Source organism: Pleurodeles waltl, chromosome 12 (assembly GCF_031143425.1).
Source record: "Pleurodeles waltl isolate 20211129_DDA chromosome 12, aPleWal1.hap1.20221129, whole genome shotgun sequence".
In the NCBI taxonomy this organism is placed as follows: domain Eukaryota; kingdom Metazoa; phylum Chordata; class Amphibia; order Caudata; family Salamandridae; genus Pleurodeles; species Pleurodeles waltl.
Genome location: NC_090451.1, coordinates 47,092,453 through 47,105,478, shown reverse-complemented (window position 1 = coordinate 47,105,478; position 13,026 = coordinate 47,092,453). Strand labels below are relative to the sequence as shown.

Here is a 13,026-nt window from a genome sequence, read left to right as displayed (position 1 = left end):
TTGCATATGCAATACAGCATACGGTAAGTGTTTGCCAGGGACTGGCAGTAAAGTTTGGGCAGGTTCAGCTATATCACAAAAGTAAAGAAAAACCATGTTTTTAAAAAATAAAGTGCACAGCGTTCCACCAGTCCTAGTACTGTAAAAAGGAACTGTTTAATGTCCATTTGCAAAAACAAATTCTTCCACAGTACCACAGGGAACCAATGAATGAAGTGTGGTGACCCACTGCTTCGTGGCGGGCCGAACTAAAATGTAAATTACTATTTAACAGACCAGTGCACGAAGACTGCTTACCAAAAGCCCCGATATGCATGTTTATTTTATATTATAAAAATAGTTTGGCAAGGCAGCCGAAGCTGTCTCAATGCCCAGCCCTAAAAATCACATCCACACCACCCTTCTCTAGACCATACTGTCCCTCAGCACTTTTCAGGGTTTATAACATGTGCCTTGGCACTGTGGACTTTGCAAGATCATTTTGAAAATATGAAATTTCAGTTTCTTCAGTGAATCTTAGAAGTTCAGTTTTATTTTTTAATGAAATGATGGATTCTGAGAGCGGGGGCAGCGGTAGGTTTTAGATTAAGAAGTGGAGTAATTAAGCGTAGTCTGTAATTTGTATATGGATTTGTTGAAGCACAGTTACACCCAGGGTTCTCTTAGTGTTATTGTGGACTAGGGCAGAGTTTGGAGCAGCAAAGTTATAAAAGTGAACTGAATTTGAGTGATGAGCTGGAAGGAGAACTAACCGAAATGTGAAGAAAAAAAGCTGTAAAAAGTCATATTTTGGGAGCTTTCCAAAAGGAGAGATGACTAGTCATGTTTTGGAAATTTCCCTAGGGAACATGTTACATATAGTGGGGGCTTGAATCGAAAAACCCCTCCACCAGGATAGAATTTTCGAAAAACGAAATAGAAGGATGAATTGAGTGAGCTGAATGACGCATTCTTGCTGTTGTGTATTTTGTTAGTCTCCTAGAAAAATTGAGGAGTCTTGATATAGAATGATGGGTTGGTTATGCAAAGCAAATGGTGCATTGCCGAACAAATAATCCACTTTAGATTGCACACAACTGGCCTGGCATGACTGTAGCAGGAAGCTCCACTTAGCAGGCAAAGGGGCCTGATTTACAGTAGTTTGTAGAAGGGCTAGCAACAAAGCTTTCAAGCCTAGATAGCAACTGCAGCAGTAGCCCAGCCTTCAGCCTCTGGGAGCTGCACAGCAAGTATGTCTGGCTAGTAGGTATCAAAGGCAATGTAGGGCAGCAACGTCTCCTGATACTGTACTGATCTCCGTGAATCTAATGACAAATTAGTATTTTTTAGAAGGGTGTAGATGTGTGCCCTCATGTCTCTTACTACCCACCTTTCTACATTGAAAACAGTTTCACTGAACTTCAATACTATCTTCTGAAATGGTGGGGAAAGGCGGGAAACCAATTTACAATTAGCTGATGAGTTGCTGTATGGTAAGAATGTACTGGGCCAGTGTCTACGTTGGGGTACTTGGGATATAGCTTAGAGCTCGGAAATAATAACGAAAATGATAGCAAAGAAAAAGACAGAAAATAAATACAAAACAAACAAGGAAGAACAGAGATGTATCCTCTTGTCCATCACCAGGCTAGTATGTTGGGTGTACTGCTTAAAGAAGAATGAGTCTCTTATCAGATTATTTGAAGGAATCACTATTGCTTAGTTTAGGGTGGTAATGCTTTTGGAAAGTGACAATATTATTCCATAGCTCTTTGTCCTAACGTTTTTGAATATCAGTTGCTCTAGTTTTACGGTTTTGCATTGTCTCACAACCACTAAGTTCCCTGCTAAATGTCTTGTAAGTCCTTTCCACTTCTTCCAAGAAGGGTTTAACTTTGTCACATTGACACATCATGTGAAGTGGGTAGCAGTCAAAGAGAGGGCAGGAAGACATGGGTTATAATTTACATTTAAAAATTTTTGGACCAGTGTCCTTAAGGATCTCACCAGTCCCATGATTTTGGATTGTGCTATGACTGTTGAAATCTTCCCTTGAAACTGGGTCTTTGAGTCAGATTATCCAGTGAAATTGTGGAAACTTTCTTGATTAGCAAAGGGGACACTCCGACATTGAGGCAAGTTATCCTCTGATTTTGTCACGGTGAGGGAGGGCAGCATCAGTTAAAAAGACAAACGTCTGACAAAAATAGGAGCTAGAGAGGGAATCTGTACCAACGGCACACTCCACCCACACCGACCAATTACAGTAAAGCCTTCTATAGAATTAACACTCTATCTCTCATTTAGGGGGCCCTCAATCACCTTGGATTTCTTGTTCGTGGGGATTTTTGTCCTAGTACTCATCTAGAGACAACCCCAATGTGTGTTCTAATTCAACTCGGATCCAGTGCCCAGGGATCATCAAATCAATCCACCTAGGGATTGTGTGAAAAATTATATGGGAAGCACCTCACGTAAGCAATCAACCAGGAACTAATCCGCTGTTTATCACCAATTGGCTTACTTTAACCACATGGGCAACTTTCCTATAGATGACGGGGGAACCAATACCCAGACTGAATCAAAAGAATGTGGCGTGTGTGTGTGTCTGTATGACTCGATCAGGCATGTCACACATCTTGTGACCTCCCTAGAACCTCATAAAGAAAGGAGACATTTTTCCTTATTAAAAGGATTCAAAATGAGTTATATGGCAATTAGAATTCGCCTTTGTTTTCATGCCCACACTTATGAATAAGAACAACTGACCATGTTTAGACCACTTTAATAATTTGGTCTTTCATAGTAAAATGGGGTAAACAAGGTTGGCTAATTATGAGTGTGGGCATGAAAATAAAGACGGGGTTGTTTCTAGATGAGTACTAGGACAAAAATCCCCATGAACAAGAAATCCAAAGTGATTGGTGCCCCCTAAATAAAGGATAGTGTGTTTATACTACAGAGGGCTTTAGTGTAAGTAGAAAAAGACAAACATGCTAGGTATCTGGTAAATTATAGCAATGCTACAATAGAAATTTCCCAAAAGCTTCTTTCCTTGATTGGTTGAATACATAAGTGGAAACGGGAGAAGTGTCTCTCAGCTCTGTAAACGCATGCAATTAAAGAAGAGGGCAGCATGCCGATTGTTGATTTTCTTTAATTTTCAAACCTCCTTTCTTGCTGTTTGAGGTAGCTGGTGATGTAGAGATTGCTCAACCAAATAAATTACTATGCTGGTTGAGGATCACAAGATCGTATTGGATTGATTACCCCACTGATTTAATTCTAGACATGGTGGAGACAGTACCACGAGTAGTTTAAAAAAAAAAAAAAAAAATCACATTAAGCCCCTGCATTATTGCCACTTTGTTGAATAACAAGATCTCAACAGAGGATGTACTGCTCATATGGTATTACTGGATCAAGGTTGGAATGATCTGCTGAATTGTTTGTTGGGGAACGACCTCTTTTCTTTGTTCATCTCCAGAAAATAGGCTTCCCTTTATTTTTTTTGTCTTCAAATGAAAACATTATCCAAGCTACGCCATTTGCATGGTAAACTTGATTGTTGTCAAATTCTATTACTGCTGCATGATAAGTCACATTGTGAGGAATATATGAAGCTATGTAAACAATTCTTGCTCAACTCTCTAAATAAAATGAAAAGACTAAGGGCCTCATTACAAGTGTGGCGGTCGTACCGCTGCACTTTGGGCTGTCAGACTGCCCAATTATGACCTTGGTGGAGGACCTGCCAAAAACATTCAGCCCGATGGTCTGACGGCGGTCTTGATTGGAGTCAGCCAGGGCGGCGCTAAACTTAGCGCCGTCTGGCTGATTACAACCTTGTTCTCCGTCAGCCTTTTGAAGGCGGTTTCCCCACCATGAAAAGGCTGGAGGAGGACGACACAGGGGGCCCTGTCCAGCACTCTGAACCTTTAAGGGAGACTGACCGGGGGAATGTGTATTGCAGTGTTCCTACTGGTCAGGCCGGCAGGAACATTGTTATATGCTCACGGGGGATGCCAACGCCATGGCGGTGACGTCTTCCCCGTGAGTTTGGCGGTCCTGTGGCCAGATCACCAAACTCATAATGACGGTGTTAGTCAAGGACTAGAACCTGCTTATGCATGAGAAGGTTCACATTTGTTTTTATCATTTTCCATTGTTGGGCTGAGAAGCCTTGTAAAAGCAATTTATTTGATTATCTTACAGCAGCACAGTTTGTATTTCATCATCTTATCTACTTATTTATTTTCCCATTATCTCCCCCTCCCAAACCCCCCCCCCCCACCCCAAAGAATCGGGACCGTGTTCCTGCATTGCCACTGCCAGAGCAAAGAGCCTGTTTACATTTTTTTTGTATCATAATTCGTCGGAGTAAGCCTGGGGGAGTTGAAGGGAGGTTGTGAGCAATTACATGAAATATACCAGTGCAGGAGTACTACACTTGAAAGCAAGTAATTTTTTTTGGGTATCATTGTAGATTTACGTGCACTGATGCTAAAGGAGTATTTGGCAGTAGACAAGGCAATGCCTTAATATAAACAGCTTCCAGTATACCTTCTGGCTCATGCGGACATGTGAAGGTGTGGATGTCTCCAAATTGCCAACTTTTAGATCTCTTGCAGTAGAGTATTTGCAAATATGATGCTTGATACTCCATTTACCTTTGAACGTGGAATAGTTCTCCTTAGAATTGCCCTTTTAGCTGATACGGAATTGAGCGCAGTCTGCCATCTATTCAGTGAGGGCATGCTTCCAAAGTGCGTTGTTGCTATTGTGCTCACCAAAGGGCACAAACTACAGATCAGAATAAAAGAAGTCTTCATTTTGGTTAGGAAAATACAAGAGTATCCTCTGGCATGTAATAAATGCAGCATTTTTCTGCTTTAGGTTTCTGGAGAAACACTAGGCGGCAATCAGTCTGCTTCACTAGAAAATCCAAGATAATGTTAGGAGTGAGTTTAGGTTAATCGCTACTATTGTCAGCCTCAGGTCCCAGGAAAGGAATTTTCAATGACATTAAGTAATAGGTTAAGAAAGCTTATTCATTCAAGTCTACCCCTGATAATATAAAAGGTGGTGAGCTTTACATTGATGGTGATCAAGAAGGAAACGAGGACATTTATTTTTCTTGTCAGCTTCATTAACGTGAGAGAGTGCCTGGGGCATCATGTCTGCTTGTGTTGCTGGTCTCTTGGTTAGGACTATCTCTTTTCTGGTCTATGGTGCAGTCAAAAGAATGCTTGTCCCTTTTTCAGACCGTCCAGCTAGATATAAAGAACTGGCATGGTTATCTGGTACTCAGCACCCACTAACCATTGAATGGCTTCTTGATTAGATCAACTTTAATCTGTGACCTCAAATTAGGACTTCGGCGATGCCAGCCCTTAAAACACCAATCTGTAATTCATTTGACAGGCACTAAGATTGACCACATGTAATACTGACCTCAAGCAGTAGTTTGTTGGCTGTTGCTATTATTATATATTACTTTCCTGTTCACACTTTTTGGCTTCACGCAATAAATTTAACCAGTTGCCTATCTTGTCCCAAACCATCTTGTATTGCCTGAATGGAATACCTCTGTTGTTGACTATTGGAATGACATGTTCTCCTGCGTTCTTTGACAGACCGTGCCTGACTACTATGTCTATTATATAATTGCACTTTGGTTGGCTCTGAAGGCACCAAGGATCTGGTTCTGACACCACAATTATTTTTTCTTGCCGCTTATTCAGTGCTCAAGTGGACGCTGAGCATTCTTGGCTCTTTCTAAGGGGCCTATGAATTTGGAAGTGCTCTCCAGTTGTGATGAAGTGCATGATCGCTGACCCTTAAACATGATTCTTATCTTAAGATTTTTTTTCATTATCCTCACCCGCCGCTCCTCCCTTACATTTGGACTCAATCATCTTCTGGAGTCCTCTCACTCATTTGAAGTAAGGAACATTTGGGGCTAATACATCTCACTCTAATTGGAAATGAGCTGTTTATTTGTGTAAGCTCAAACAAAGTTAGGAGTTTGTTTCTGCTCCTCCTTTTCCAGGGGGTTTCTCAAACCAGTAAATGCCTCTCCTGCAAGGGGACAATACACATCCATGTAGAGATAACAGCCAGTGATGTGATGGTTACTAGAAGGATGAAAATGCCAGTGATGACTCTGTCAGTGGAGTGGTCGATGGGGATACTAGGTGGAGAAAGGTCACAGATGATTGAGTAGTTAACATAGTGTTTATAGCTTGTGATACAGAGCAGTGAGGAACAATGAGCAAGGTGCCAACAACAGTTGCGACTAGAGCATAGACCACACTGGAACTGCCATTGTTTGCCAGATTGCAGACAGGCTCTTGGGTCTAGTCTTAAGTGGGAGCCTTCATTGCTCACATGCTTACAAGTTATGTCCCTTTGAGCAATATTTTCGTTTTTTGTAGAGGGAGTTGTACGTTTGTTAAAACAAACAAAAAAAAACACTGTTTTGCCCATGTCTTGGCCTTTCTTGTTGAAAACTAGTCACAAATGTACAATTGTCTGCGTTGTGGGGATGGAGACTACAAATGGATCATTCATGTTGGTGCATTTTTTTGACATGAGAGTCCTCTACATTGCTCTTGAGAAATTGTGGCAACCTGTCTGTGTACTTTATTCCTTGAACGGCCTTGACAACCATGCAGTCTCACTACACTGGAGGTTCTCCATGTCACTTTTGTCAGGATCTTTCCAAAGTATACTCCTTTTTTAAATGAGGATGGCTACTGCCCCCTCAACATCTAAATAGTAACAGATGGTATTAATGGCCTGATTCCAATCCGAGGGCATAGATCTTTACCGTATACCCTCAGGGACTTTCTGCTGGCTGTCCCCTGGTAAAGGGCTATTAATTTCCCAAAACTGGGGGTCATTTGCTTTTCATTATTTTTGGGACATGGATGTAGAATGTATATCATGTGGGTTGGGATGTTTGGTTGTCTGGTGAACTGTGGGATCCATTGGACCATGTGTGTGTTGCACATCATTTTGGTTTCCTTCATGCGATCTCCTGATTCCTGATGTCTACTTTGAACATTTCCGCATTCATGTACACCTCCTGCCTGTTTCCCTACATGAAATCTGTAGTACTTGCTGGGTGAGAAGGTGTTCAGCCTATTCCCTCTATTACTAAGAAGGACTTCTCTGCTGTTCATCTCCTCTATTTGTAGGTCTCACATATGCAGCGCGCACATGCTGTCTTTCGTGACTTGTATTCTGTTTGCCAGCTTAGAGCACTCCCCTCGCTTTTGTAATGTTCGTTTTTGTGTCGTTTGAAAATCTTGCCTCTTTTGTGGTTAGTTGGTCTTGTTTCCTCCTCCTTTGGTTGTTTTGTGTCCTCCCCTGGAGGTTGCCCCTTTTACATGTATTTGTTCTCTTGTGACCATTTATGTTACTTTGGGTGCACTACTTTTTTCTTTTGCCTTGTCTGGCTTTGGTAACAAAACGTGTACAGATGACGGAAGTGATTTTAGGAAAGCGGTCACTATTTATTAAACGGGCTGCTGTGGATGTGTATGCGGACTATCCGGGCGTGGAAGGCTTGTTTGGCTTTGGCAACAAAACATATACAGATGACGGAAGCAGTCTTAAGAAAGCGGTCACTTTTTATTAAACGGCACAGCCGTAAACGTGTATGCGGATGATCTGGGCTTGAAAGGCTTGTTTTGCTTTGGTAACAAAACGTACAGATGATGGAAGCGCTCACTTTTTATTACTTTTTTTGTGGAAGCGCTCCCTTTTTACTAAATGTTTTTATACAAAAGTCAGATGTATTAGCTTTAGCTGTTGGTTTGTGGCATAGGTAAATTAGGCTTTATTTTAATTTTTGTGGGGAGGGGCTTATTTCTTGACTTTTTTTTGGTTTGAGGGTGGCATTCACTAAGCTATCTGTTATTGCAGCGCTCCCGTGGATGTGTATGTGGACAATTTTGTCTTGAAAGGCTTGACTTTTGTTTCTGGACATTGTGTTGCTGCTTCCAATAGTACCTGATTGTTGTAGGTATGTTTTTAACTAACTTTTTATCCCACATCTATCTGTTGATGTGGCGTTGCCATGGATGTGTAAGTGTGTACCGTATTTGCTCTTTAGGAAAAGCTTCCTTGTGCTGCAGGCAACTGGCTTAAGGCTGGCAGAGCTGCAGCACTGTAGGGACCTGGAGGCCCCATGCTTCAAAGTTTTGCGCGTTTGTGAAAGCAGGGCCACTGGAATTGTATGAATGTGCGGCCACGTTATACATTTGCTACATAATCTCTCTTGCATATTCTGCATGTCAGCCCAAAAAAAATTGATTGTAGTAAACGGTTCAAACTGTAGCGCTACAGGGACCCTGCATACGGAGGCATCGGGCTTTAAAGGTCCGCACAATTATGTGTTCCGTATTTCCTCTTTCAGCAAGACTTCATTGTGCTGCAGGTCAGCTGGCTTAAAGCTGGCACAGCTGTGGTGTTTCAGGGGCCTGGAGGCCGCAATCAACTATTAATAGATTGGATCTTTATCAGTCCACAGATGGAGCCCTTTTAAGGTGAATTAATCGGACATCTGTAGGAGGCTGGCTCAGTTTCTCGGGTACACCTATGGTGTGGTGCCCTATACTTAGTCAAGGCAACCCTTAGTAATAGTGAATAGGTGTCCAGATAGCAAAAGCTCTGTAGGGGTAGCTGTGGTGAGCAGCTAAAGCTTATCTAGGAGGAGTGTAAAACACTTGCAATACCACAATAGTGAGTCAGTAACTGTTCACAAGAAAGAATCACACCGGGTGTTGCAAAAATAAAGGTTTCTGTACTACAACACTAAAGTTACTATAACGTTGGTGTATCTCCACCTGGAGATAGCAAGACACAAAAATATAGACTTAGTAATAATGAGGAGAAGCATAAAAATTCATGGGGCCCTACCGTGGGGCTGGGGGGGCATAAACTAAGAAAGTGGTATAAGCATGAAGCTGCCCAACCAAGGTAAGTGTGTTTGGATTCTAGTGGCTGGGGGAGTAGGAAATCTCCAGAGGTAAGCACTAGAAATCCCACAGGCACCCGGATGCAGAGCTGTTATCGAGCCGGTGGTCCCATAGGCTAATACGGGACCGTTGTGGCTGGATGTTTATAGATTCAGGACTCTTCTCAGTGGACCCCGAGGGAACATGTTGGCACAAAGAAGGTTGAAGAGTGTCCCCACCCGTGGATACCCAGAAGACTGGAGTACCTCAATGGAAGCCTCTGTTGTTCAGCTGCTGTTGCGACCTGTGGAACAGGCCAGTGGAACTAGGAGGTGGATTCCGGATTTGGAGAGCCTGAAAAAGAAGGGAGCAGTGTCCAGCCCACTCGGAGATGTCCAGTTAGTGTGGATAGGCAAGGCCCACCGCCTTGGAGGTGAAGTTCTTGCAGTACGGCGAAAGGAGGAGTCCAGCTGCGGAGTCCAGGGGGATGCAGGACATCCTTGGCGTCACCCACGAGGTGTCCCATGTCGGTCCCGGATTGCAGAAGGGGCGGAAGCCACCAGGACTACCAACAAGCCTTGGCAAATGCAGATAGCTGATGCAAGGAAGATTGCAGGTTTTGGAGGACCAGCAAGGTCCTAGTGACTGGACCCCTGGAGGTGAGTCATGGCAGGCATTCAGCAACGAGAAAAGCCAAACGGAGTTGGTGGAGCACCCACGAGAGACTCACTGACAGCAGGCCGGGGGTCGTCGTTTTGAGGTGCCTGCGGATGCAGGGGAGTGACTCCACTCCAAGGGAGATTGCCTGTATCAAAGAGGCAAGAAGGAGAGTCCTTGTGATCCTGGAGGATGCACAGCCACGGATGCTGCAGGAATCCTGTAGTACCTGGAGAAACAGTGTTGCAGTGGAAGCCCGTCCAACTGGATACAGTCATCTTTTCAGTTCCAAAAGAAGACCAGCACTGATTCTGGAGGCCAGGAGCAGATGCTGTCTTGCAGAGTTCATTGTAGAGCCCTGCTCGATAAATTTGAGGACCCACCCCCGGGAGAGCCCTTAAGTAACCCTAAAATGGGTTGGTCACCCTCTGAAGTTACCCACCTACCAGAGGGGGGCAGGGACATCCTCCATCTGGCCTAACCAGTCAGATGCTCCCAGGGCCTTTGCAAATCTTATTTTCAGGATGGCAGAATCAAGTGGCCACCTGGCATAGCTCAGTGCACCTCCCTAGGGAAGGAGCTGGACAGGGGAGTGGCCACTTTGTGTGGTTTTGCGCCAGAGCGGGAACCTGGGGTTCCTGAACTGGTGCAAACCGGATTATGCATGGAGGAAACCAAATGTGCCCTTCAAAACAGTTGGATGGTGCTCAGAGGCCACCCCACTCCAGCCCAGAGATAGCTATTTTAAAGGGAGAGGTGGTAACACCTCTCCCTTACAGGAAATCATTTGTTCTGCCTCCCACTGCTTGAGGTAGGCTCAACAGCAGGAGGGCAGAACAGTGTCTGGGGTCGACAGCAGCGTAGGCTGGTAGCCAGACCCTGTAAGGCTGCAGAGGCAAAACTGGGGGATCCTCTAAGGAAGCCCCAGAGGACATGGGATTATGCAACTAGTACTGGAATCAGTGTAGTTGCATGATTCCAACATGTTTGATACCAAACATGCCTAGGTTCGGAGAAGCCATTATGTAGTTGGACCACTTGTGTTGACCAGTGTCCAATACATAGCTTAAGAAAGCTTCCCTGCACTTGCAAAGCCCAGGGAATGGAGTCTGGGGTTTGCAGGGGTACCCTCACACTTAAGGGCATGGACCCTGCCCTTGGGATGAAGGGCCTACCAGAGAGGCGACTTACAGTGTCCAAGTGCAGTGACCGCAATATTAGGCAAGCCTTCTATCTGAAGTGAAAGGTGCATGCACCATTTTATGCAGGCTGCTGTGGCAGGCCTGTAAAGACAGTTTGCATGAGCTCCCATGGGTGGCACAATACATGATGCAGCACATAGGAGATCCCTGGTGCACCAATGCCCTGGGTACCTAAGTACCATATATTAGGGACTTACAGGGGTGTACCAGTATGGCAATTGTGGGTTTAAAAAAGTTTACCAGTAACCAAATTTAGAGGAGAGAGCACAGTCACTGGGGTACTGATTATCAGGATCCCAGTGTACTACAGTCTAAACATACTGACACCAGGCAAAAGTGGAGATAACTATGTTAGAAAGATGCTACTTTCCTACATCGACCAACTACATTGGAAATTATTTTATGCAATGGATGTATAAAGGAGATTGTTAGACACATAGATATAGTTTAAAAAAAAATAAGTGTAAAAATGTTTACCGTAAATTTGCATTACATAAAAAGGGTTAGTAATATCAAAAACTTAGATTTACATATGAATACAAGCATATAATCATACTTTACTTTTCCTACTAATACACAACAATAACAAAAAAAATACACATGAATTTGCATCCAGAAGGTGAGACTGACTGGATATGCCAATGCTTGTATGTGTTGTAGTAATCTCTGATGGAGTTGGAAACAGATATGGACTGCCTCCCAATGCCAATATGTAAGATGCTTTGACCAGTAGAAACTGGTCTGACTGTGGAGACTGGGCTCAGAACCCTGTGAAATCTGGTTAGCAACAAGCAAAGGATGCTCAACAAGCCTACAGTTATGCTTTGGCTGTGCCTGTCTGCAGAGGAGGCCTGCATGCCTGAATGACAACATGACCAGGAGTAGAAACTCTCAGTTTGCCATTCTCCAACCAGACTGGGCTGAAGCCTGCATAACAGACTTGCTGCTGTGACCTTGGAAAAAGGACCAACTGTCTACCTACCAAGGGGCTAGACTGTGCCTGCTGGGATTAGTGATCTGATCCAAGGAAAAAAACCTGCACAAGGTCCAGCTGACTGTAAGGGCCTTTGTGAGGATAGCTTAGCGGCCTGCCTCCAAGTCAAGAGATTGTCACAGCCTAGCTGGTTCAAGGCTTCAGTGCCTTCAAGTATAGAAGGTGGAACCTGCTTTAACTCAACTAATCCCGGTTGTCTGCCTGTATCCTAGTTCTCTCCTGACCTATTCCAGGGCCGGTGTCTTTAGCCCCAGACAAATAACTAGAAAGTCTTGCTTTACATCCCAACACTAGGTCTGGTTGCGCTGTGTGGCAGTCATCCTGAATCCAGAAGAGTTTCACCAGTCTTTGCAGCACTAGTCCAATTTAATCTTGAGATATTACTTGTGGACTCTGTGGTCAAACTTCCACCTGAAGGGACAAACTTCCAGTGGCTCCTCGAGTCCAAGGGAGATGCTGACTGCTTGGCAGAGTGCTGCAGGGCCTCAGAGGCTTTTGGAAGATGTACAGATGCAGAACAATTTGGGTTGTCGTGATTGTTTTGGACAAGAGCTGGTAGGCAGGCAGGGTTTGTCGCCAAAAGTCCACCAGCAGTCTGCAATTCTTGCTTCTTTGGCTCTTCTTTGTCCTCTTCTTTCTTCAGTCAGTCTAATCTGTTCTGCTGGCGTCAGGGGGTCACCTAAATACTGAATATAGGGGTATTAAGTGTAGTGTAGAGTAGTAGCTGTAGGAAAGTGCCCCTTTGTGACATGGTCACCCCCACTTTTTGCCTGGTATTTGATGCAATTTTGACTGAATGTGCACTGGATTCCTGCTAACCAGGTCCCCAGTGCGCAGATCTCATTCCCTAAAACTGTGCAGTTGTTACCGAATTGGCAATACCTTTGTCCTCCCCCAATAAGTCCCTAGTAAATGGTACCGATGGTAACTAGGGCATGGGTACCAACGCGGGTCTCCAAGATCTGCAGCATGGATTGTGCCACCCTTAGGGATCCCTCCCCTATGACATGCAGTGTGCCATTGCAGGCTGAATGTCTTGGTGCAGCTAAAAGTGAAAACATTGCATAGCATAGCACACAGCCTGTGTGCCGTGTCCCCGTACACTGCATGCAATATATGTAAGTCACCCATACAGCAGTCCTTGCAGCATTAAGGCAGGGTGCATTATATTACATGTGAGGACATATCTGCACAAGCAGATATACTCCTGCTATGTCTGTCAGTTCCT

At 44.1% G+C, this 13,026-nt stretch overlaps 1 protein-coding gene across 3 annotated transcripts in view; it reads left to right on the top strand.

The window, feature by feature from the left end:
* Positions 1-13,026, top strand: part of HAUS8 (HAUS augmin like complex subunit 8) — a 96,061-nt gene that overhangs the window by 49,286 nt on the left and 33,749 nt on the right. The window lies entirely within an intron of this gene.